Raw genomic sequence first — 26,606 nt, 5'->3', positions numbered from 1 at the left:
AAGGCCTACGTTCCAAAGAAAATAAGTATTGTATTAATAAAACATTTTATTACCAGGGCTTTGAAATTTTGGGAATTAAAATCAAATTTTCAAAGGTTTTTTAATAGGTTATCAAATAATTTTAAATGGGTTATTCTATTAAAGATACACAAATCAGAAGAATTTCTATTTTAATAGTTGTGTGTGAATGCATAATCTCATTACTCTATTTGTTGTTAATATTTTAAATTCCTCCAATGAATGTGGTTTGGTTTCATACAAAGGAAGGACTAAGCTGAGAAAATTTTTATAGTCATAAAACCTTTGACGTCTTTTTCTTACTGCTCTTTTCTTCCTATATATCTTTCATTGTCTCTTCCTCAGAGAGGAGAAATTAAATTTTATAGCAAAAACAGAAGAACATCAGAATAACCAAGTATCTGCTATGTATTAAATACCATAGTAGATACTTTGCTTATAGTATTCCTCAAACTGTTTCAATATTGCCTGGCTAATAAAATGAATGATCTCACATGATCTTAAATTCCAGAGGAAAACTGCTTTTGTTGTATCTGTGTCGAGTGTCTCTAAAACAATGTATGTGTTTTAGATTTCATTTAATTCAATATGCCCTAGAAGTATAAGTTCTATTGAGGCATATTTTGACTTATGTCAAACATAATACTGATCTCTTCAGTATTTTTTATTGTTTCCTCTTGGTCATTAAGGGAGCTATTGAAACCACAGGGTCTCTTCACCACCTTAAAGATGCACAGGTATACTTCCATGTCCTATTTAGCTTCCTGGGTACCCTTTCCCTGTTTTCCCTTGGGGACTATCTAAGGCAGGGTCTGTGTTTTCTACATGCTCCACAGCTCTCCAAAACAGTGTCTGGACTAAAACTTTTCTTAGTTGTTTAGTCTGGTTCTACAGGTTGCAAATTCCCAATTTCCCAGGGGACAACCAGGGAGCTAAAAATTATCATAAAATCTTAAAGTAAATTGTCATCTGTTTTTGTAAATATAGTAAATCTAAGTTGTAAAAACTTTATTTTGTAGGTAGTTGAAGAATGACTGATACAGGGCCATAATCATAGCACAGCGGTAGGACGTTTCCTTTGCACACTGCTGACCCAGGAGAGACCTGGGATCAATCCCCAGTGTCCAATACGGTTTCCCAATCCAGGAGTGATTTCTGAGGCATAGCCAAGAGTAGCCCCCGAGTGTCACTGGATGTGGTCCAAAAACAAACAAAAATTAAAAAAAATTGAATGACTGATTCAAAGCTACTTTAATATTTTTTCTTAAAGGAGATTAGTTAATAATTGGTATAAAGTATCTTTTTTTTTAAAGTTCACCTTGATGTATTGTGTTTTCTACTTATAAACCAGGTTAAATAAATTCTAGTAACTCTACAATTCAATTTCTTTTGTGTTTTACTGAAAGTAGTCTTTATTAAATTGAATATCACACAACTTTTAGCTAAATTAATTATGACAGCTATATTTGGGGCTCTGTGATAGAGTATTTTAGATTTCTTCTTCAATTTGATTTAGCGTAAGTTTGAAATAAAATGTCATGTAGACTAAACAGAATAAAAATATGAGATCTATTTCTGCTATGGGAGGCATGTGTCCCCTAAAACTGATGTGATACTTCCCTAATTACCAAGTTATGGCACTGAATATGCAGCCTTTGTGTGATGTTGAGGTTTGGAAGTGATAAAGAGGGTGGAACCTCTTATAAAGGAGCAATATGCACTTATAAAAAGATACTAGTGTATCTACTGTCTGTTTTTTTGGCAATATCAAGATGGTTATTCAAAACCAGAAAGCTCAGCACATATTTGCCTGGGTATATGATCCTGAGCACACTTATTCCGCCATTCCCCATATGAAACGTGGATTTTCAACTCAGGGATGTGTACCAGAGCTGTCTCCTTTGAAGAAATCTGCGATAGCCCATGAAAGCATTACTAGTTATTCTTTTTGTTGTTGTTTTGTTTTGGGGGGGAACACCTGGCGACACTCAAGGGTTACTCCTGGCTATGTGCTCAGAAATTGCTCCTGACTTGGGAGACCATATGGGACACCACGGATCAAATCACGTTCCATCCTTGGCTAGGACAGGCAAGGCAGATGCCTTACTGCTTGCACCATTACTCTGGCCCACTAGTTATTCTTTTTTTTTTTTTATCTTCTCCCTTTCTTTCCTCAGTATCTCAAATTAAATGTTTTTACTTTAAATATGAATGTGAGTGGATAAATAGAATAAAAATGCCAGAAAGCTCTCCCCAGGAAATAAAACTTCAACACCATGACTTTGGTCATCCAAGACTGTAGAAGATTGAAATGATAAATGCCTTATTGTTCAAGCCACCTAGTGTCTTCTCTTTTGTTATTACAGCCTGAAAAGGGTAAGACATTCTCTCTACTGTTAAGCTTGAGATAAATAAGCAGAAGCAATGCAATTGCAAATAACCTCTGAAATAAATTGCTTCAGTGTTCTTTCTTATGTCATGACACACTCTCAGGATCTATGCTTTTTGTTTGTTTTGTTTTGTTTTGCTTTATGGGGATGCCACACCCAGCAGTACTCAGAGGTTACTCCTGGCTCTACACTAAGGAATCCCTCCCAGAGGACTTTTGGACTATATGAAATCCAAGGTGTGAAGCCAAGATGCAGCATTCAAGGAAAGCCCCTTTCCTGCTGTCCTCCTTTTTCTGGCCAAGGACCTATGTTTTTTTTTTTTTTTTTTGGTTTTTGGGCCACACCCAGTAACGCTCAGGGGTTACTCCTGGCTATGTGCTCAGAAGTTGCTCCTGGCTTGGGGGACCATATGGGACACCGGGGGATCGAACCGCGGTCCGTCCAAGGTTAGCGCAGGCAAGGCAGGCACCTTACCTTTAGCGCCACTGCCCGGCCCCAGGACCTATGTTTTTAAAGCCTTGGAAAACTAGACTGCCTCCATAGATAGTACCTCCATTTATATTCATTGAGTTGATTCTTCTCAAAGATTCTAAGCAGGTCTCTGAGGACCATTCAAAGGAAAAATATAGTTTTTAATTACTTAGTATCTTTTCAATATAATCAAAATTAAAGAAGATCCAAAATACAAAATTAAAAAGTCAGAGGTTTTCCCAGTTGATATTCTGGACTCTAGGATAACTCATGTTTTAACATAAGATCATCTGATAACCTCAGAGTAGAGGTCTTAAGAAAGCATAACCCTGTGAATATTAGGTTAAAATATAAAGCTTCATCTCTGTTAAAAGATTCACAGATCCCCTGCCTTTAAGTTTACATTTTAGACTTGTTTTTTGGGATAAAAAATCGGGTAAATTCTATCTCACCACTCAATGTTGAAATGAAATCAGAAGACGCTCTGTCCTAGGATCTGTGCAAGAACCAGTATTTCTAGTTACAGAAGATTGTCTATAACAACCACGACTAAACAGAACTTTTCCTGGGACCACGAGGAAAGACTTTATCCTAGGCTTCATCTTAGGACCTGTGTTAATACCAAAATCTCTAACTACAGAAGACTGACTTTGACAACTGTGACTGAGCAGAACTTTTTCTGGGACCATAAAGAGAGACATTGGAGTTGGACAACCAACAAGCCGAAGCCTATAGTTGGTCATTGGACAGTATGCTTCATGGATGGAGACACCCTGTATCTCTTAGGCCAATGGAATTTTCTTTCTAATTTCCCCAACGTTTGCTGTGCCTATACAAATAGAAAGAAAGAAAGAAAAAAAGAAAGAAGAAAGAAAGAGGAAAGAAAAAAGAAAGATAGAAAAGAAAAAAAGAAGAAAGAAAAGAAAGAAACGAAAGAAAGAAAGAAAGAATAAAGAAAGAAAGAAAGAGAGAAGGAAGGAAGGAAGAAAGAAAGAAGGAAAGAAATATATAAAGAAAGAAAGAATAAAAAAATAAAGGACAGAAGGAAGGAAGGAAGAAAGAAAGAAAGAAAGAACAAAAAAGAAAGAAAGAAAGAAAGAAAGAAAGAAAGAAAGAAAGAAAGAAAGAAAGAAAGAAAGAAAGAAAGAAAGAAAGAAAGAAGAAGAAAAAGAAAGAAAGAAAAAGCCACATCTGCCCCTTTGCCCCCACTTGTTTTTCCTTTTCTTCTTTTAATTTTACTTGTATTCTAGATTGGGTCTCACACCTTTTCAATAGATCCATAGAACTTGATTTACTTTGTTCTGTCTCGTATTTCTATGTCTTTCTACAGATAAAAAAAAAAAAAAAAAAAAAAAAAGGTTGGATGGGGCCCAGAGGCCAAGCAGTCTCAGGAACATTGAGTGGAGAAAAGGAAAAGGTCATATCTGATTACTCAAGCCAAAGTCAATGGCAATAGAATCAAGAGACCTAAATTATAACAAGCCAAACACAAAAAAGGACCTGTTACACTAGTAGTCCCGGGGGCTAAGGGTGGAGATATGGGATGCATTTGGGGAACTATGGTGAAGCGAAGTCACCTCTGGTAGTGGGAATGACCCTAATTCACTGTAACTAAATGCCTGAAATACAACAGTGAAAGACCTATAATTCACAATGGTCTCAACAAAAAAAATCTTTTTGCTTTTGTATTTTTGTTTTGTTTTGTTTTTTTGGGCCATACCCTGTGATGCTTAGGGTTACTCCTGGCTATGCACTCAGAAAGTGCTCCTGGCTTGGGGGACCATATGGGACATTGGGAATTGAACCCAGGTCCATTCTGAGTCACCTGTGTGCAAGCCAAATGCCCTACTACTGTGCTATTACTCTGGTGCCTCAACAAAAATTTTTTAACATAATTTTTATTTTGATCATAGTGTCTTACATATTTTTGACAATAATATTTTAGGTACATATTTACATAAAATCAGGAGGGATTCCCATCACCGGTTTGTCTTCCCTACTCCTCCCTTTTTGTCCTACCTCCCATATCCTCTTTCCTCACCCCCAGGGCTGCTAGAATATGTGGTCCCCTCTGTACCTATCCTATTACTTCGTAGTCTTACACCTGTTTGGTCCTGATGCCTTCTTTATTTCCCCCTCTAATTGGGGGGCAGGACTAGCTAGTTCAAGTTATGTGGTTTTGTTTGAAGAGGAGAAAAATAATAAACTGGGGTAAAAGTCTAATACGCCGGAAATAAGCAGAATTCTTCTAGAGGCTCTCGTCATCGGTTTGAGAGATGAAGGAGAAAAAGAAGGTGAAACAGTCCACCCCTACGAAATAAAGTGTCAAATATATATTAAGAGTTCCAACAATAATGCTAAGCACCACAAAAACAGAACAAAACAAACAAACAAACAAACAACCAAAAAAAAAAAAACGCCGTGGTCTTAAGATAGGCACCATGGCAGAGCACATGAAGAGGGAAAAGAAGGGGTCAGAGAGATCACATGGAGGCAAGGCGTCTGCCTTTCATGCAGGAGGTCATCGGCTCGAATCTCGGCACCCCACATGGTCCCTCGTGCCCGCCAGGAGCAATCTCTGAGCCCGGAGCCAGGCATAATCCCTGAGCACTGCCGGATGCCACCCAGAAATCTGAAAAGAAAAAAAAAAGATAAGTGGGGGCAATAACTTCAATAACCACACTAAAACAAAGAAATCGACCAAGAATAGGTAGGTAAATAAAAATAATAATAGTAGTACATGAAGATAAAAAGTAATATATGAAAAATAAACAATGTTTTTTTTAAACTGAGGTAAATTATCAGAAATATTTCAGGAAATGTTTAAATTAATTCAAATGATCAGAAACATTTTTTCTCTGAGAGTAAGAAATGGGTTTGACAGATTATTCCTTTAGATAGTTCCTTAAAAATAGTGGGTCTTTTTTTTTTTTTTTCAATTTAAATCTGCAGAAATAAAACAAGAACAATATATTTCAATTTTGTTAGAAACCACACTGTTGACAACATGAACATCATCTAGATCAAATTCCTTGGATAAATTAATAGTTTTAATATGTCTACTTTACATGGGCTTATTATAGGTGTGGTGGAACTTAGGTCAAACAAATGGCGAAGGTTTGGAACTGGTTTAGATTACCAAGATTTGTAGAATGTGTTCTTTTGTTTTCGTTTTTGGTTTTGGTTTTTGGGTCACACCCACCGATGCTCAGGGGTTACTCCTGGCTGCTCAGAAATAGCTCCTGGCAGGCACGGGGGACCATATGGGACACTGGGATTTGAACCAACACCTTTGGTCCTGGATCGGCTGCTTGCAAGGCAAACGCCGCTGTGCTATCTCTCCGGGCCCGTAGAATGTGTTATTGTATTTAACTCATACTGTAATGCCACCAGTGAATGTTTGCTTAACCTCAGCCTCATGAACATCAAGTTTCAATCCCCTTGCATACTTCTATGCTTTTAATTTCTATTTTCAAAATCTGCCAAAATCCTGTTGTTCCTTTATGATTCCTAATGCATATGACCGGCTTCCATATGGATACATCAGTCAGATACTGCATTTAGGCAAGAACTCATCTGAATCTTCTCAATTAGAGCTAATACTTTAGAACTTCGCTTCAAGTTGATCTTGGGAACTCCATTATATAAACTATCGAATTCTTTCAAACTGTAGCTAATTTATAATATTATTTCTTTAAATGATGGTTAGAGGAAAAATTTCCCTTTTAGGATCAGATTGGGAAAAAATTCTCTTTTAGGATCGGATTGAATGACTTTAATATTATATTATTTTCTCTGTCAGAGTACTCCTGCAATTTTCACTAGAAGTGTATTTAAAAGTTAACATTACACATATGAAACTAAATTAAATGATTTTTCATGTAGTGACAGGTGATTTAAAAATAAACTCTAATTATTTATTATGACTTCAATATTCAAATGTCTGTTCCAAAGCAAGATATTTAATCACATAAGTATTTAAATTAGCTTAAGCCTAAGTAAGGAAAATTGCTACTTGTTGACTTTAGAAAATAAATTCAATCAAATGACAAATTCCTAAAATTTCCCATTGGGGGGAACTTTACAATATTATTAAGATGTTTTTTAAAAATGTAATAACATTAGAATGTTAAAGAAGGTGGTAATCATGAGTGTAAGAAAGCAGAATTTAATTACTACATGTGGAAGAGAATACCATTTCAACAAAGCAACTATGGAAAATGTTTTGTTTTCATTCAAGTTACTCTTTGTAAAAAGTAATTGCATACTATCTCTGAAAAACAACTCATTCGCTTCTTATTTCTCTACCTTTTGTTATGTGTTTTTTTTTTTTTTCCTGTCATGAGCTTATTAACTTTTTTTCTCAGCAGTGGCTGTGACTATATATTTACAAGAATCAAGGGTTAGAAAACTGGGTGTTTTTTTGTTTTGTTTTTAATTTTTTGTTTGTTTTCTGGTTCTTGTGTGACTCACAAAAATTTTTTTCCTCTTCAGTGGTTTCATCAGCTTCAGAGCAACTTTAAGAAACAAACTCAAAACCAAAAATAGACATTTAAGTAAAGCACAGAAAAAACTAAAACCAAACAATACTAGTGCATGACTGAGAACTATCATTCTTAAATAGATGATAAAGGGATATGTAAGAGGGGCCTTAGTGCTAGCACAGTGGTAGGGTCTTTGCCTTGTAAACGACTAACCCAGGACCTTCTGGGTTTGTCTTGGTCTGATCCCTATTATCCCATATGGTCCCTAGAACCTTCCAGGTGTGATTTCTTTTTCTATTCTTTTCTTTTCTGTTTTTCTTTCTTTCTTTTTTTTTTTTTTTGGCTTTTGGGCCACACCCAAAAAGTCAGGGTTATTCCTGATTCTGCACTCAGAAGTTGCTGCCAGGAGCGATTTTTTTTATTTTATTTATTTATTTTTTATAAATAAAATTTTAATATTTAAATTAGGAAATATGATTAGGAAAACCTTATCAAAATGATATAGCATTAAAACTTTGGTTGTAGATATTGTAATTCTTTTTTATTTTTAATTTTTATTGTGACCAAAGTGCATTACAAATCTTTCACTGCATCATTTATGATACATAGTAAGTGCAGAGGAGAAACCCAAGCACTGCAGGTATGGCCCAAAATTCCACTAAAATAAAATATTAGAAAATAAGATATTTGAGTTGTATATTCTTTTTCAAGTTACCCTTGTCTTTAGCAACTTCAATGACCACAAAGTCAATTGTTTTACCACTATTTATGTAATTATTGTAAGTTTAGTACACATTAAATTCAAGGCATATAGAACCACACTCTTATCTTCACTTAGGATCATAAATTTTGTAACTCACTACTAAGAACAGGTATAAACTGGAGAAGGAAGCTTAGAAGTGTACATAAAGATGGCCTGCATATCATTAAGAATAAAAATCCACATCAGTAGGATCAATAGGTAGAATAGGCAGAAAGGAACTCTACTAGGAAGGGTAAGATTTAGTGTTGGTTATGTTTTATTATTTCTTTTAAAATAATCTCTTTACTAAAAATACTGAAAATTTGCAAAAATTATAAAATTTGAAAATTTGAAATGTTGCTGAATGCTTCTTATGAAAGATAAAATGAGAACTCAAACCAACTATGTTTCTTTTACCTTCACTCACTTGCTTTGGATATTTTTGTTACTCTCTCATTTTTATTTCTCTCCTTGTCTCAAGCTTAAGGATGTCTGCCTTTCTCACACTCACTAACACCCTATGGAAGTCAAGGAATGCTTTTTTATTTAGCTTGAAAAAGGAAATTTTAGATTAGAAAATATTTTTAGTGTAGGAAAGAATAAAAGAAAAATAGGAGAGAATTTAATAATACATCAGAGATATTAAGAGGTGGCATTTAGGCATTTATTTCTTTAATTAGAGCACATACAATATACATAGTATAGAGTATAGAGAGAGGTATGGAATATAATTCTTAACATATTATAATTATTCCCTAAGGAAACTTGTTAACTATAGCTTACTCATAAGAGATATATGCAACATTTGTCATGATTTAGAAAGGTTGGAGAAAAGTATTCACATATAAATATATAGACATAAAAGAATTGCAACTAATACAAATTTGAGTTTTACAAAGGACAATACCATTAAAAGAGAGATTGAAAAGGACCAGAAATAAAATGTGTTATTTTTTTTCAAACATAAATTGCATGGGAAGAAAGCAATTTGTAGTGCGAACTCTTTAAATATAAATTACTTAAAATATTTTACATATTTTTGTTATCAAGCTCACTTAATTAGTGATTGAGTGGTCTTAAAGTTAAAATTAACCAATTAATCTACTAATAAACTAATAAATTACTTATAATTTACTTGACATTTTCCAAATCTGCTAGAAATTTGCATTTCTATTGACCGTCTGAAATTCTGTCAACTACTTTGTAAACTATGAATTTAAAAATCTTGTTTACATGCAGATCAACATTTAAAACACATAATATATAATATTATTAATTTTCCAATAATATTTTGTCATAAAATTTAAAATTATAAATTACATAGAACATAGAAAAGATGTTATTCCATGCCATCACACTAAAGGATTCTTTGGAAATCAACAAGGGGGGAAAAGCATAAAGTGAAAACTAGGACTGCAACAAATTTAAATAATTCTATGTAGTAGAAGAAAATATTAGAAGAACAAAAATATAATAAACTGAATGGGATAAATATTTTTACATTATATATCAGATAAGGGTTTTATATCCATTATATTTGCAGCCATATAACAAATTTATGAAAGTCAACCACCATAAAACAAGCATTCCAATTACAAAACAGCCAAAAAAAAAAAAAGCTCCTAAAACAAGATGTAGACTTAGAGCACTCAGTACAAGAAAAAAAAAAAGCAGTCATCATGACAAATAAAAAAGTACAATAAGATCAAATCTCTCAAGTGTCTTACAATGAATTTATTTGTAGTAAACAGAGCTGGTAAGGTATGAATTAAAAGAAACCATCATACACTGTAGAAGGGAATATAAATCAATACAACTCCTTTGTAAAACAGTGCAAAACTTCCTTCAAAAAACAAAAACTGGAACTATTATATGATCCTATAATGCTTCTTCTAGGTATTGATCTGAACATATGAAATCACTAAATCACTGTGGTTGTTATATACATATGTTGTTTTGGGGGCACACAAGAGTTACACAATTTACTCTTGCCTTCTGTACTCAGTAATCACACCTGCTGGGGAACCTATGGGAATGCCAGGGATTAAATCCATGTTGGCAGTTAGCTAGGCAAATACTTGACCCATTGTACTATCACTTTGTCTCTTGCTGGTTATAAATAATTGAATGTTTGTTTAGCATTTATTACAACAAATTAGATCTAAAAACAACTTAAATATTTATTGTTAGATAATTTAATAAAGAATATGTGAAAAAATATACAATAAATGCTATCCAGCTATTAAAATGCAGAATTTACCATTTGCAGTAAAATGGAAAAAACACAAATGGATGGTGTGTAGTAATACAAGACAGGAGAAATGTGCATATTTGGATGATCTTATCTACACGTGCAATATAAAGAAATGAAATACATGAATATACATACATCACAACTAAGCAAGTAGGAATTGAAGTAAATGTAATATAGTATAATAGTACAGCATATAGTATAATGTATAATATATATAGAATAAAAGTATATAGTATAATGGATAATGGTGAGTGTTTAATAATAAAATGTTTGAAAATACAAATGAAAGCTCAGGGATATAGATAAGTGCAAGAACTTCTGAACTCTTGCATAGTATGAGTTTATATGTTTAATCTTAGGCAATACCACTGTTATCCTCCGCACCACAATAATGCTTAATTCCCACCTTAAATCAACTAAGTGCATTTAAGCATGGCAACTAAATGTGTAAGCGACCAAGTATATTAAAAGTCAAGTGTGACAAAACCAATACCATAAGCATGCAAACACTGACAGAAAAAGGATGACAACAATAAAGACAAAAGGAAGTTATAAAGTATAAATAAAATATAAAATAATCGAACTAAATAGTCTATCACTTTATCTATGGGTGGGGAGAAAAGACACTTGGGATAATGGTCATGGGAATGTCGCACTGGTGAAGGACTTATATATACATATATATATATATTAAAAATCAAAAATAAAAGAAAAGATAAGAACTCCCAATTCTTACCACAGGCTGTGTTCTTTATACTGACTGTATAGAAAGAGGATGTACTGTAAATGCAACCCATATACACCTCAACACCGGCCCTTTGCCTGGTCTGTATTGTGAATTGGGGGACAAAAAATAAAAAAGAAAAAAAAACTTTATCTTTGTTGACATAAAATTTTCTTTTTCTTTTGTTTGGGTGGGTTTGGGACACACCTGATGGCACCTAGGGTTTACTCCTAGCTCTGAGCTCAGAAGTTGTTTCTGGCAGGCTTGGGGACCATATGGGATGCCAAGGATCAAACCTGGTTCAATCCTGTGTCAGTGGCATGCAAGGAAAATGCCCTAATGCTTCGCAGTCATGTTATGTTGACATAAAATTTTCAATATTTCAGTTTACTTGAATTAAGAGGTTAGAATTTGTACTGGTAAACTAAAATAGTAAATTAAAAGGTTCTATTATTTTCATAACCAAACATGGATAGTAAAATAATTTATCATTTTATATTTTCAGTGGTTTTTAAACAATGCCTAATATAAATTTTTGTTTTGATTTCTAGTTTGGGGGCTACACCTTGCAGCACTCAGGTTTTACTCCTGGCTCTCTGCTCAAACATTACTTCTGGCAGGCTCAGGGGCGATATGGGATGCCAGGAATTGAACCCAGGGCACTGCATGAAATAGTACAGCACTATCTGCTGTACTATTATTCCAGCCCCAAACAATCCAAATATTTTATAATTTAAACTATATTAGCAACTATATATTTATTTCATGCACACTCTATTATAGATATGTATATATAAACATTTTCATATTCTAAAAATATCTCTATTCTTGCATTAATTCCTGTTTATTTCTAGCATCAGTGCAACAGCTTAAAAGAAACTGAATACACTATCTTATTTTTTTAAAAACTTTGGAGAGGGGTTACTTGAGCCACAACTCTCAGTACTCATGGCTTACTTCTGGTTCTGTGCTCAGGTGTTAATACTGTGGTGTACCAGGAACCATAAATGGAGATCATATCATTTCATCAATCTCAACCAGGACTATTAATATTTTCAGGTTAAGTAATCTTCCTTTAGCCCCAATTATATGACCTGCCTCTCTTCTTTAAAGAATAAAGATAGGATTTTTGGTTTTCTCTTTTTTTGGTGGGGGAGTTGGTTTTTGGGCCACACCCAGTGATGTTCAGGGGTTACTCCTGGATCTGTGCTCAGAATTTGTTCCTAGCTTGGGGGACCATATGGGACACCAGGAGTTCTAACTGCAGTCCGCTCTGGGTCAGCTATGTGCAAGGCAAACGCCCTACCACTGAGACATCGCTCTTCCCAAAAGATAGTTTTTAACTTACTCTTATCAAAGAATATCACAGATTTAGGATTCAATAATATTAACTGTTTTGTTTCATTTTATTATTAAAAAGATAAGAAAATGTTTTTATATAAACTGTACAAAGTTGTTAAAACTCAAGAGAATCTGCTTCATGTTTTTATAAGATGGACAAAGTTCACCCCTCTTCAGTTTTCAAGGAGAATAACATTTATACATTACTGCAAAGTAAAAATTGATGATCTTATAAGGTGAGAACAACTTCTTTAAATGTAAATATATATTCTTAAAGGGGTCTAGTATATTGTAGATTTATTTATTTACATATTTATTTATTGGTTTTGGGGCCACATCCGGTGGATTCAGGGGTTACGCTCGGCTCTGTGCTCAGAAATTGCTCCTGGCAGGCTCAGGGAACCATATGGGATGCTGGGAATCAAGCCCAAGTCCTTCCTGGGCCAGCTGCTCACAAGGCAAATGCCTACCGCTGTGCTATCTCTCTGGCCCATGTAGATTTTTTATATTTGTTTCAGTTGGCATAACAAAATATGTGATAAAAATAAAACAAGTTAAGTTTGGCTAAATCTGTACTGGCTTGTTATGTGGATGGTATTACCATATAGTTGAATGCCAGCCTCACCATTAGTGGTGCAGGAATGGGGAGGAGGATGTTAAATGATCAGTCCTTCTTAGTGACTTCTTTTATGATTAGATCTGTGATAACGAGGTGATTCTCACCATCCAGATAATACAAATGGTTAATTAAAATATCACATGAAATTGATGGATTGGGCAATTATATGTAGCATGTTAAAATTTATTAAGCTATTGTGTTTCTTCCTATTATACTTTAAATGATTTCTTTCCAATATAATTTGAATGAATAATCAGAAAATGGAAATCAGGAAATGGAGTCTCTAGAAAGAAATACACATCTTTAAAATCCTTACTTAAGGAATGTAATTAAAAAGTTTGTGCACTAACTGTTATTTAACCTACTTTGACTTAATGAGACATTTCCCCCAGAATTACCTTTAAATGCAATCAAAGTTTTTTTTCAATAGTCTATAAAGGCAAATTTATAAAAGATGTGATAGCTTAAGATAAGTCAAATTGGGAGTTCAGGAGATAGTTCAGCAGGTATTATCTTGTCTTATATGTAGCTGATCCGGGTCCATTACCTGTACTCCCTGGTACTCCATATGGGCCCCCAGCACCATCTTGAGTGCAGTTTGAATAACTCCTAAACTTTGCTAGGGAGCACACCCTAAATAAAAAGAAGTCAAATTCTGCTTGAAATTTATGCTATGAAGGGTACTATGAATGGCCCTTTCATATGAGACCCTTCTCTATTCTAACTGCACTCACTGCTCTTTATGGCCGGTTTCCTACCATGGACTGGTCCTCCTAATCCTCATCTCTATTGTCTCTGGATATCATCCCACACTGCCTTTTATTTTCCTTTTATTCTAGATATGAGTGAGATTATTCTATGTTTATCCTTCTCACTCTGACTTATTTTACTTAGCATAATACCCTCTTGTCCATCATTGTATAGACATACCACAGTTTCTTTAGCCACTCATCTTTTGCTAAAGCACCTGTGCTGCTTCCAGATTCTGGTCATTGTAAATAGTGCTGCAATGAATATAGAAGTGCAGAGGGCATTTTATTATTGTGTTTTTGTATTTCTAGGGTTTATCCCTATGAGTAGTATTGCTGGATCATAAGGAAGCTCAATTTTCAGTTTTTTAAGGAATATCAATTTTTTTACAGAAAGGATGGTCTAGATGGCATTCCCATCTGCAATGAGTGAGAGTTCCTTTCTCCCACACATCCATGACAGCAGTGGTTCTTGTTCTTTGTGAGGGTGTGTCATTCTCTGTATTATGACATGATGCTTCATTGTTGTTTTGATTTACACTCTGATGGTTAATGAAGGGGAACATCTTTTTATGTGCTTTTGGCCATTTGTATTTCTCTTTGAGAAAATGTCTGTTTATTACTTCTCCCATTTTTTGATGGGGTTAGGTGTTTATTCTTGATAAGTTCTGCAAATGCCTTATACATCTTAGATATCAGCCCTTTATCAGATGGGTATTAGTTGAATAATTTCTCCCATTAGGTGGATAGCCTTTGTATCCTAATAACTATTTTCTTTGAAATGCAGAAGCTTCTCAGTTTAATGTAGTACCATTGGTTTATATGTCTCCACTTTTTTGGACAGTGGTGTTTTGTCTTTGAAGATTCCTTTAACCTCAATGTCATAAAGTATTTTGCCTATGTGTTACTCTATGAACCTTAGGTTTCAGGTCTGATACAAGAGAATTTTCACTCTCTTCTATAGTTCAGAGGGTAGAAGTTATGTTGGATATTCTATTGGGCAGCATTTAATAGCAATCATTGGGTCCTAAATTTCAATAGTCTTGATTTAGTAAATTATAAATTAAACACTTAAACCTTAGAAAAAGAGCAAATTACTTTTCATTTTAAATGGGGTAGTATTATATATTCTTAAGTATAATATATAATCTATAAATTGTTTGCATTGATCTGGTTATCAAATGCAAGTTTTATGTATGCAAGGCAGTGTTCTATTATCAACCAACTAACTGAGAAGTCAGTATTCTGATAAATAGCACTTTACATAGATATTTGAAATTTGGTTATTTTAGCTCAATCCGTTGCATTCTATAGGGTTCCCTAAGCCCCACCAAGAGTTATAATTGAACCCAATGACAAGAACAGAACCTGAGTATCACAAAGTGTGGTCCAAAGCCAAAAAAAAAAAAAAAGATTATAAATTGCCTTCACATAACTGCTTATTATATAGACACCAAACTAATTTCTAGTGTTTCAGACTGAATATACCTCCAAACCTATATTTTAACAGAAAAAGTAGGCCATCTTATATGCCCAGTTGTCTTATACACCAGAAAATATGGTAAATAAAATATCATCCTACTTTGCTCTAAAAAAATATTAAAATGTTTGCCAAAATTTGACATAGTTTAGATGTATGATACTTTTATGGAAATAAATTATGTATTACATATGTTAATGAATAAATCTAGAACTTATACTTGGGGGGTCTCCTAAGCATCTCTATGGAGCTCAGAGGCACCACATAATGATTCTCAGACAACCGAACTGCTAGCTTCCTGCAATCCAGGTACAAGCATTGAATTTCTGGCCTGCACAGCTAGGCATAGTTTCCCCGAGAGAGGCTTAGGACCCTTAAACACTGCTTGAATTCCTTCTGCAAAAGGCACTTTATAATTTCATACTAAAAAATTCTCATTGAACAAAGTATATTTGCAATAATATATATATTTAAAATTTTATTTTAAATGTTGGGACTCTAGTTTAATATATATCTGAGTATTAGAACAGTTAGCGATTTTGACTTTGCTTAGAGCTATTAATTGGAACTATTATATAGACAATTATTCTTTTTTTTGTTCTGTTTTTTTGTTTTTGGGGCCACACCCAGCGGTACTCAGGGGTTATTTTTGGCTATCTGCTCAAAAATAGGCCCTGGCAGGCATGGGGGACCATATGGGACACCGGGATTTGAACCAATGACCTTCTGCATGAAAGGCAAATGCCTTACCTCCATGCTATCTCTCTGGCCCCAGACAATTATTCTTATACTACATTTACCTGAAACAAAAACTGAATACTATTTTTGACATAAAAATAACTTGAGTCACAAACTGAAACAACTCACAGGAGACCCGAATCTCCAATTGGCATTTCATTAAATCCTTTCATAATTACTCAGAATTTGTTGGATGAAACATTTGCTACAAACCTTTGCTAATGTAGCATCTTAACTAACCTCAGAAATGAGCTGGTACATTTCTATTAAGTAGTCTTAATGAACAATTTAAGAAGAAAACACTTCAACATTTTTTATTGCTCCTTTCTGTCTTATTCACATTTTCTTCATGCTGCTGATTATATTTTTATACTTATTTTTAAAACTGGTGGAATTTGTGATAATAGAATATATTTTTCTAGTTAATTTTGATCACTCTGCATTTCCACTGGAATAATTCTTGGGAGAGCAGTCTTCACAATGAGGGATTTTTGTGTAGTAAGATAGTAATCATTTTCTTCCTAATCCAAATCTCAGCATTTGGGAAGAAAACTGGAGGCTGATCAAATGTAATGTAGGTTTTATTTTGTTTACCAGCCAATCACTTAAATAAAGGTATTAGTACTATGGTACTAAATATGAGTCTTTTATTTTAAAAAATAACTATTTGGAATATATCCTTAATTTTGTTTTTATGTATATACAAAACTTCTTATTGAGGGATATATCTGACAGTGCTAGGGGGTCATTGTGGTGCTGGAGATTGAATTTAGGTCTTTTTCATGAAATACTTGTGTTCCATCCTATCAAGCCACCATTTTGCTACCATAATCTCTACATTACATATTTCATCAAGCATATTTCACATACTTATTACAAACCCAACATGATTCTATTTAGAAAAGATAAAAGTTCATTAATCTGGTTTTACTATTGCATGCTTATCAAGGAGCAAAGGAGTCCTATAATATTTTAGGATTTTCTAAGTGTTTGCTTTGAAAACAGTTTTTCAACGCAATTATCATATCATACAAAATAGAATAAGTACACTGGAGAAAAGGTGTTAACGGCATCTTTTGGGGTTTTAGCATCAGCTTATAAAATTAATTATGCAATGATCCTGAATAGATGTAAGTAACCCTGTTGACATAAGAAGTCAAAAAAACTTCCAGAAAAGAGTACCACTTCTATTTTTCTGGAGCATAAATAAATGCCCTGTTGTGATATTCTGATGTTGTCACTTTAGAAGAAAAAGGCAAAAATACTCTTTAGTAATCTGTAATGAATTTGAAGAAGCAAGGTCATATTTCCAAGTCTGAGATCAGTTATTGTGTGGATTGCATTGAAGAAGATAATGTCTCCAGATCAAGGTATGTATATGTCACATTGTAGTTCAATCTTCATGCATAAATGTGACCAAAATTTTTCAGAAGACTCAAAACCTTAAGCCCTTTGTTTTTCATTTGAAGTGCTTACTCATTTGGAAGAACCATATGTTATATCAGTTATTCACTTTTTGTGATAACTGATTATGAATGTCATAGCAGGATTCTCATTGAGGATATTCAGTGCAGTGCCATTCTATGAAACATTTCAAAACTCATAACTTTTATTCATTTGAGATTGGCTGGGTCCTACTGTAGATCAACCTATAACTCGGGTCTCATATAGTACTATGAAGTTACTTGTCTATGTCTATCTCGAGCCTTAAAAGGTAACTCATATTAAATGATTAGCTTTGTTGTCAAGTCAATTCAATGACATCTCTATTCTTCCGTCTTTATATACCAGTCTTTTTAATCTCATCTTGCCTTGTGTATCTCTCTTTACATATTAAAATCCTAAATGTTCAGAAAAAGTTAAATGCTATAAGTACTAGTTCATATATAAATTCTTTGTAATCTGTATAGCAAAAAATAAGTGATTATTATGCTCAATTTACATTGAAGAAAAAATTAATAACACAAAATTATTAAAGACTACACAGTAAATGAAATGTGTAAAGTTTACACACACTATAAATGAAACTCCAAGTTTTATATGTTTCTGGAGGGGCACACCTGTTGGTTTTAATGACTTATTTTTGGCTCTAAACTCAGGGATCACAACTGACAGTGCTCAGGAGACCAGTTAGGGTGCTGGGATTGAACTCGGGTCAGCCACATGCAAGGAGAGTGCCCTCCCTTCCTGCTGTACTATCACTTTGGCACAGTCTTATGTTTGACTGCAAAAAATATTTTTATATCCCTGATATGTGCTTCTTGTACATTGAAAGTCTTATGAATGTTGGTTTAGGAATGAGCAATGTGTGCTTTATTCTAAGTAAACATTACAATATTCTTGAAGAACTACAATGAATAGAACTTGAGACTTTAAAAAAGTTAATATTTAAATAATTATTAACTAAGTTTATTAAGAGTTTGCTATAACATGTTTTTGATGCATACATAAAAAGCATATATCGGTATTGTTCCTGAACATCAGATCATATCAGGAAAGACTTCATGTCCTAAAAAATCTTTTTCATGATTGTTGTCTGGTTATAAGATACAGAAAAATTATTAAGTATTTTTATGTCATTTGAATGATTAACAGGAACACCATGATCTTACAACAGTATGATCCTGTGGAAACTGAGAATTGTGTCAGAAAAGTCATTTATTTATGTGTCTTCAGTTTTTTTGCTTGGGAAATGAAGAAAGATTTAAGAGAGAACTATTTTCCTAACACTTCAGAGAGCTTTGGGTATAGTGGATAATGAAATAATGATTTCTAAAACACTTGCAGATTTGCAGATAAAAGCTGCTATAAGATGCAAAGATAATAAGAATTTTAGTGAAACAGTCCATTTAATAGCCATTCACAAGAGAGGTTTAATTCTAAGAAGTGCTTAAAGAAGTATTTCGATTTAGCTTTTAAAGTCCAAATGATTATTTTAAGACTTTTAAAAATGCCAGCTTTGGTAGAAAACAAATAAGCAAGACATAAATATGTCACCTTTGCTAAAAAAGAAATTCTGTTTTCTAAATTTAAAATGTAGTAGGGTTGGATACTCTTTAAAAAGTAAACCAAAAAGTGCCAAAGAAAGCAGAAATAAGCATGTTTCATAACAACATAAAGTGTAGCTATAAAAAGAATCATAAAAATTAAATCACAGAAAGTCATTTTCAATTTTAATATAGTTTTTAGATACCAGTGTGATTCTATTTCTATTTTAAATATCAGAAAAGGAAAGAAAATATTCTACTTTTACAAGAATGGGTAAAAGTTATTCTTTGTTTCTATCATGCTAGTAAAATATTGCTTTGACCTGAGTTAGTTTTCTTTTGCAAAGATATTATATTTTTAATATATAAAATCTTTTTTAAATACCACGATTACAAGCATGATTGTATTTTGGTTTCAGACATAAACAGAATACCCCCCATCACCACTGCAGCATTCTCATCACCAAGAGCCCCCTTCTCCCTAACCCCTGCCTGTATTCACGACAAGTATTTTACTTCTCTCATTCTTTAACATTGTCATGCTAGTTGTTAGTGTAATTATTTCCCTAACAGCATTCACTACTCTTTGAGTCACCACAAAAGAGAGCTTTAAATTGTGAGCCAGTCCTTAAGATTAACATATGTTCAGAGAATTCTTTAGGAAATTAGTTACTTAAAACAAATATATAATTATTTACAAACTATAATAGTTTTCTTGATGTTTGCCTAATATCTAAGTGAATGGTCTTTAATCTTTTTCCATTTAAATGTATTTAGTTTAAGCTTGGCCCTACCCAGTGGGTCTTAGATTCTGTTCTCAGAGATCATGCCTGGTGGAGAGCAGAGAATCTTATGTGATACTGGGATAAAATCCGAGACAGCCATATGCAAGGCAAGAACCCTTAGATCAATATTGTCTCTGATCACTGACAAATTTTGTTGCCTCTAGTGATATTCAAGAAAAAGACACTAATTTTACTTTGAAAAAAAAATATATATTTGATTTTTTTGGCTACCACTGTGGCCCCTGAAAAAATATTTTTTAAAAAGTAGCTTGACTCATAATGTTATAGAAATAATACAGGAAATCCCTGGGTACTTTTCTTCCAGCTTTCCACAATTATACTATTTCCATATCAAATAACATTGCCAATACCAGAATATATTTCACATCATACTTGTAATAATACAAGCTTAATAAAATAAAGTAAAATGGGGGAGGGGCTGGGAAAATTATGGTTGATGATAAACTAAACCTAAGTATGGAATGATATAAAAGTAGTACGAATATCAACCATGACCACAAGCAGTCCCCATGTTTGAAAAGGCCAGCTCCATAAAGTCACTCTTTTCTCAAATAAGATGTAAAACAAACCATGGAAGATTATGGCCCACACAGCAGAAAGCTTGCCATCTCAGGAGAAGAGGGCAGACTAAGCGCTGTCCTGCCAAAGCCACACCTGCTGCCTTCCTCAATCAGAATCACAATTTTTCCAATGACCCCACCTTATCACCCTTTTACGATTCTCTTCTGGGACACCAATCCGACCAAATTTCAGATACGATGGTTTGGGTCTTTTATCACCAGGGCTTTTGGGAGTCAGAACAGGACCCCCCCCCCTTTTTTTCCCCTTCTTCCAGGAGTCCTGGCAGATGAGTAAACACCCCTAAAACTCTCTGTCTCAGTAATAGTTCTTTCAGTTTAAGGGCAACTTCATTTGTTTACTGTGATCACTATAGTAATACATCAATTTAAAAGAATGGACAGCAAACAGAAGAGCTTACTAAACCTTATACCATTAATGTACTAATGACTTTATTGGAGATACAATGATTTTATAAGTGGTCTTATTACTGTACTTTTTTTCTTTCTATTTTTAAATATTCTTCTCTTCCTTTTAATATTTTCTTTCTATTTTTTCAATAAAGTTACTTTCACTTATCTGGAAACAAATATATTATGGTCAATTATGTAATGGATTCTCTTTAAACAGAGCAAAAAATTTGAATGGAAAATTAGGAAAAAAGAGTGAAAGAAGGAAGGAAGGGATGGAAGGGAGGTAGGAACATATAATTCAATTATTTGAATTAAAGATGAAATATTGTTAATTAATGACATGATTATATTTTTTGTCCCCCAATTCACAGTACAGACCAGGCAAAGAGCCGGTGTTGAGGTGTATATGGGGTGCATTTACTGTACCTCCTCTTTCTATACAGTCAGTGTAAAGAATACAGCCTGTGGTAAGAATTGGGAGGCCTTATCTTTTCTTTTATTTATTTTTTGAGTTTATATATAGATATATAAATCCTTCACAAGTGCAACATTCCCATGACCAATATCCCAAGTGTCCTTCCTCTCTACCCCACACCGGCCTGTACTCTAGACAGGCTTTCTACTTCCCTCATTCAGTCAGATTTTGTTATGATAGTTCTCAATGTAATTATTTCAGTGACTCCACTAAATGATCCCTATGGTGAGCTTCATGTTGGGAGCTGGACCCTGCAGTCCTCCTCTATTTTGTCTCTGAGAATAATTACACAAATGTTTTTTTTGTTTTGTTTTGTTTTTTGTTTTTTGGGCCACACCCGGTAACACTCAGGGGTTACTCCTGGCTATGCGCTCAGAAGTTGCTCCTGGCTTGGGGGACCATATGGGACACCAGGGGATCGAACCGCGGTCGGTCCGTCCAAGGCTAGCGCAGGCAAGGCAGGCACCTTACCTCTTGCGCCACCTCCCAGCCCCAACACAAATGTTTTTCATTTTTCTCAAAACCCATAGATGAGGAAGACCATTCTGTGTTTATCTCTCTTTCTCTGACTTATTTCACTCAGCATTATAGATTTCATGTACAACCATCTATAGGAAAATTTCATGACTTCATCTCTTCTGATGGCTGCATACTATTATAATGACATCATAATAATATAATGACATGATTATAATAAAATAAGGTAAATCTGGTCAGTTCTGTTATAGAATTTTTTCCCTACTGTTATTGACTTTAATTTTGCTTACCTCCTCCTATTAACATATTATTCGTTTTTGTCGGCTGTTTGTTTACTTGGGTTACACCAGATGGAACTTAGGGTTTACTCTTGCCTCTGCTCTCACAGATCACACCATGAAGCCTTAGGAAATCATAATTGGTGTCAGATAGTAACAGGATGAGTTGCATGCAAGGCTTATGTCCCATGTACAGTACTATTTCTCTAACTTACTGACACAATTTTTATATTCCAAATATTCATTCTATATTTAATAATAACCAGAATATCCCCTTGTATTTGTACTACAATTATCAGTTAATTATCTTGGTTATTTTGATTTTTAGAGACTTTGGTTATCAAAAAACATTTGGTTTTCCAGAGACAGACATTAACTTCACCATATATATGAAATTCAACATATCTTATCCTCAGCAGTTATATTTATGTATTTTAGTATAGAGTTATTATTGCATGATTTTTTATTGCTAGATGAATAATTCTCTGAAATAATTTCTTAACTGTCTTACATGATGAAAACTCTTATTTAAAAAAACAATATATCTCTTTTACTTAGCATAAAAATATTTGTTGTTGTGCTTTTGTATCTGTGTGCTTGTGAGAGTGTTAATGCCAAATCCATCAGTATACAGGGATTTCTGTTAAATATTTGCTTGGGGATTCATTCCTGGTGAAGCATGGCATTGGGAATGAAACCATTGATAGCTGCATGAAAGGCAAGAACTTTACTCTTTGTATTATATCTCCAGGCCAATAATGCTACTTTTATCATAGTATCAACTAGTCACTTGAATGTTAGAGTGTGAAGGTAACAATAAAAGACACCCATTCATAAGATCACAATTATAACCCTGTGAGGCATTCTTGACTTTCAATGTTATAATTAGAAAATATTCTTTCCATATTAACATATGGAAAAATATTTAAATGAGTTATGTAAAAGTCACTGTAGACAGTTATAGGAGGTGAGAACATTTTATATGTTTCAGATCTTTAACATTAGGAAGAAAAGACAATGGAAAGAGAAAATAATATTGATTTTTTTCAGATCAATATGCTCCTAGCTTCTTCCTGCTACTCTCTGCTTCTAAGCTTAAGATTATTGCTGATTAATATTTCTGTGAAAAATTAATAGTGAGTTCAGTTTTCAAAAGACTTTAATCTATTAGCATGTTTGATCTTCCTCATACACTTGAGAAATTTTAAGACACATTTAACTCTGTATTTTGTAGTCAGAGAAACATAGCAATGTTAAATGACTAACCCAATATTTTAAAATAAATTAGAAAATAGACATTATTAAAGCTTCCAATCTATCAATATCCTGGTGCATGAGGCCATAGAAATTATAAGATTATCACAATATTATAACAAGAGAATAAGATAAAAATTAGAAACATTTTAAATCATATAAATTAAATTTGTTAATTTTTAAAATAATTTATGACCATGAAGAACATCTGACCCATGGTGCATAAGGCTTATGGAAATCACACAGTTTGACCTTGGTTCTGGATGGGATAGACATGGAAGCTTCCTGCTGGCTGCCACCCATCTGCTGTGTCATATGGCCAGTGAATGATGTTCTAGATCTTTAAATGGCTCTTGGAAGAAAAGTTCACTACGATAAAAATCTATCAGTATTTGACCATCACAAAAGCTACAACTTTGGAAAATTTTAGTAATTCTCTCAGATTTCCATAAGCTAATTCTTTATACACAAATGTCACTTTTTCCACTTTCTCACTTACAAAGCACTCACATAGTATCTTTACTTTTTTAGCTTACTGACAACACAATAAAGCAGATGTTTTATTAGTAATCCTCTTTCCAATGAGAGCATGGGCTTACCAAAACATTCCCATGCTCAAAGTGGCAAAATTTAGTAATCCTATTCTTTGATGCACCACATTATCATCTTCAGGAGAACTCTGAGATTCAACCAAATGAAATATTATAACCACAAACTACTGCTGCTTCTACTACTACTTCCATTACCACCACCACCACCACCACCACCACCACCACCACCACCACCACCACCACCAACCCCACCACCACCACCACCACCACCATTACTATCACACTACTACTACTAATAATAATTTTACCATAATTCTCAGGAATGGGTTCTAGACATTTATTTTTTAAACTCAATTAAATGTGAATTCAATGCACATAAAATTTCATAACCAAAACTTGGAGTAGTGGCTACATCATAGTTATCTGGAAGACTTAATATAGTGCTTCTTCCTCTGCATACTGTATGGAAATATATTAACATATAATTAAAAATTCCATATACTTTGATTATTCATTCTTCCTGTGGATGGTGACAGATTTTTATGTGATTTTCAGCCTCCACACATTTTGACCCTACTTCACACTGCTGCTGGAATGACAAGGTAAGCACTAACCTTTAATACCCTGAATTCTATTTTTAGCTCACCTTTTCTGTGGACTATGAGTTTATTCTTGTTACAACAATGAACAGAAATTCCTATCATTTTATATTTGGTTTTAAGCCAAGTAGAACTTGAGAACTCTCTGTACTTTGAAGATAGAAACAGAAAAGTTTTAAATCAATACAATAAACTTGCTTTATTTACAAGTTTACTAACAGTGTCTCACATAAGTTCAGATCTTTTCAAGTTCAAAGTACTTCCTTCCTCTATAATATTTTAGGTAACAATGATATATCTTTCAGGAATTGTCTCTTGCTTGCTTACTGGCACTGCTGGAAATCAAAACCTATATATCCCCACACCACAGTTTTAGATAATGGAAATTATCTGAGAATCATAGTCTTAAAATAGCATTCAAGAAACTTAGCCAACCATCACCACAGTAGAAAATTCACATATAGAAAATTTTCAACTGACTCAGAAATGTCAAAAAACCATGCTCCCTTAATCTGGAACAAGAAATAATAGCTAAGTGGATCTTTGTTGTTGTTTTTCTTTCACCTTGAAAACATGAATGCAGAAGTCAAAAGGCAGGAAACTTTACTATTGTTACTGAATATTTATTTTAGACAATCTTGGGGTCCCTATAAATAAAATGAAAATTTATGAACCTAAAGTATACATGAGTTTGTCTGCCTAAGAGTACTAAATTTGTAGTGAGTTGATAAGGAAGGTCAGACATTATATTACTATAAATAAAGAAATAATTTTCTTAGAAGCAGTTTCAATATAATTAGTCCCACTTTGCTGTTTGAAATCCCTTGGCTCTACTATATAAGCAATCTTCTCTTTTCTCTTAGTGCAAAAATAGTATGAAACCATAATTCACCATGACTGGACATATTTCTATTTGAAGAAAGTCACTTTCTAGTTAAGATTAGTATTAAGTACAATATCAGTATTAATAGTAAACTCATTGAAAAATTCAATAATTTGACAAAAGTTAAATAATTTGACAGTGCAGACCAGATTGAGTTACCTTAATTTGACAATGCAAATATTAATAATTTTATAAATGTAATATAATATCGTTATTAGCCAAATATTTACTTTAGTATAACATTTTAATGGAATAAAATTATTATATTTTCATTGTCTCCCTTTCAAAAACCATACATTTGGGAGAGTGGAATCTTTCCAACTAGTGTTCAAGGGGCCCTGAGGACCCTTCTAAGCTAATCTGGAAGTTGAATATGGGGCTGGAAGTTGAATATGGGGGCTTGTGGTTCTGGGGTTACTTGGGCCAACCTAGAGTGGGGGCCTTCAGGATGATGCCAGGACTGTATGAAGCTGATCATAAAACCATGGACAGCTTCAGGCATTATCTCTCCAACCCCTAAAAATACAACTTTTTGCAGATTAGTATTCAACTAATTATGCTTGAATAATAATTAAAATAATTTCAAATAAAAGGAGAGATTTCTGAAGGATTTGATAACTTAAATGATATAATATGGTGCCTTCTTTGTAATCTTGTCCACAGATATACCATATTAAATGATCATCATAATATTCAGAATACTTTAATTTTTCCTTCCTTGAATGAGTGGTTATATACTGATCAAAAAACCTTAGTATTTTAACTAAACTTTAATGTCGAGATTTCTATAGTCAGATGCTAATTTGTAAAAAAAATAATTTTATTTTATAAAATGAGGACATAGCCAAATTTAAATCAATTGAGTTGGATAAAAGATTATTTTTTAAGGGGCCATAGTGGTGGCACAGCTGTAGGGCTTTTACCTTGGATGACCCAGGACGAATCTGAGTTCTATCCCCAGCGCCCCATATGGCCCTCAAGCCAGGAGCGATTTCTGAGCACATAACCAGGAGTAACTCCTGAGTGTCACCAAGTGTGGGCATCCACCCAAAATGGGATCATTTTTAATATGAAGTATTCAGGAAATGGGGGACAAAACACAGCACAATGAAAATATATAAACTTTATAAAATATGTCAAAGGTAGGAAATTCACAGATATCTAATTTTTACATAAATAATTGTCTACATTGTTTATTAGATATACTTATTTACTATTTATTTATTTACCATGTACTTATCTTGCTATGCTAGAGATAGAACAAATAGTGTTAGATATGCAATGAATTCCATTTCTTTTATGAGAAAACACAATT

At 33.6% G+C, this 26,606-nt stretch overlaps 2 non-coding genes across 2 annotated transcripts; one reads left to right on the top strand and one right to left on the bottom strand.

Annotated features, from left to right (window-relative positions):
* The first annotated feature begins 11,078 nt into the window (after positions 1-11,078).
* Positions 11,079-11,211, top strand: LOC126007966 (small nucleolar RNA SNORA51). The gene has a single exon (XR_007495428.1). It is a non-coding gene; the product is annotated as a small nucleolar RNA SNORA51 (small nucleolar RNA).
* A 9,914-nt stretch (positions 11,212-21,125) lies between these two features.
* On the bottom strand, positions 21,126-21,258 carry LOC126007919 (small nucleolar RNA SNORA51). The gene has a single exon (XR_007495390.1). It is a non-coding gene; the product is annotated as a small nucleolar RNA SNORA51 (small nucleolar RNA).
* Positions 21,259-26,606: the final 5,348 nt, after the last annotated feature.

Source organism: Suncus etruscus, chromosome 4 (assembly GCF_024139225.1).
Source record: "Suncus etruscus isolate mSunEtr1 chromosome 4, mSunEtr1.pri.cur, whole genome shotgun sequence".
NCBI lineage: Eukaryota > Metazoa > Chordata > Mammalia > Eulipotyphla > Soricidae > Suncus > Suncus etruscus.
Note: the sequence above shows the minus strand (reverse complement) of the source record. Positions and strands in the feature narration are given on the sequence as shown.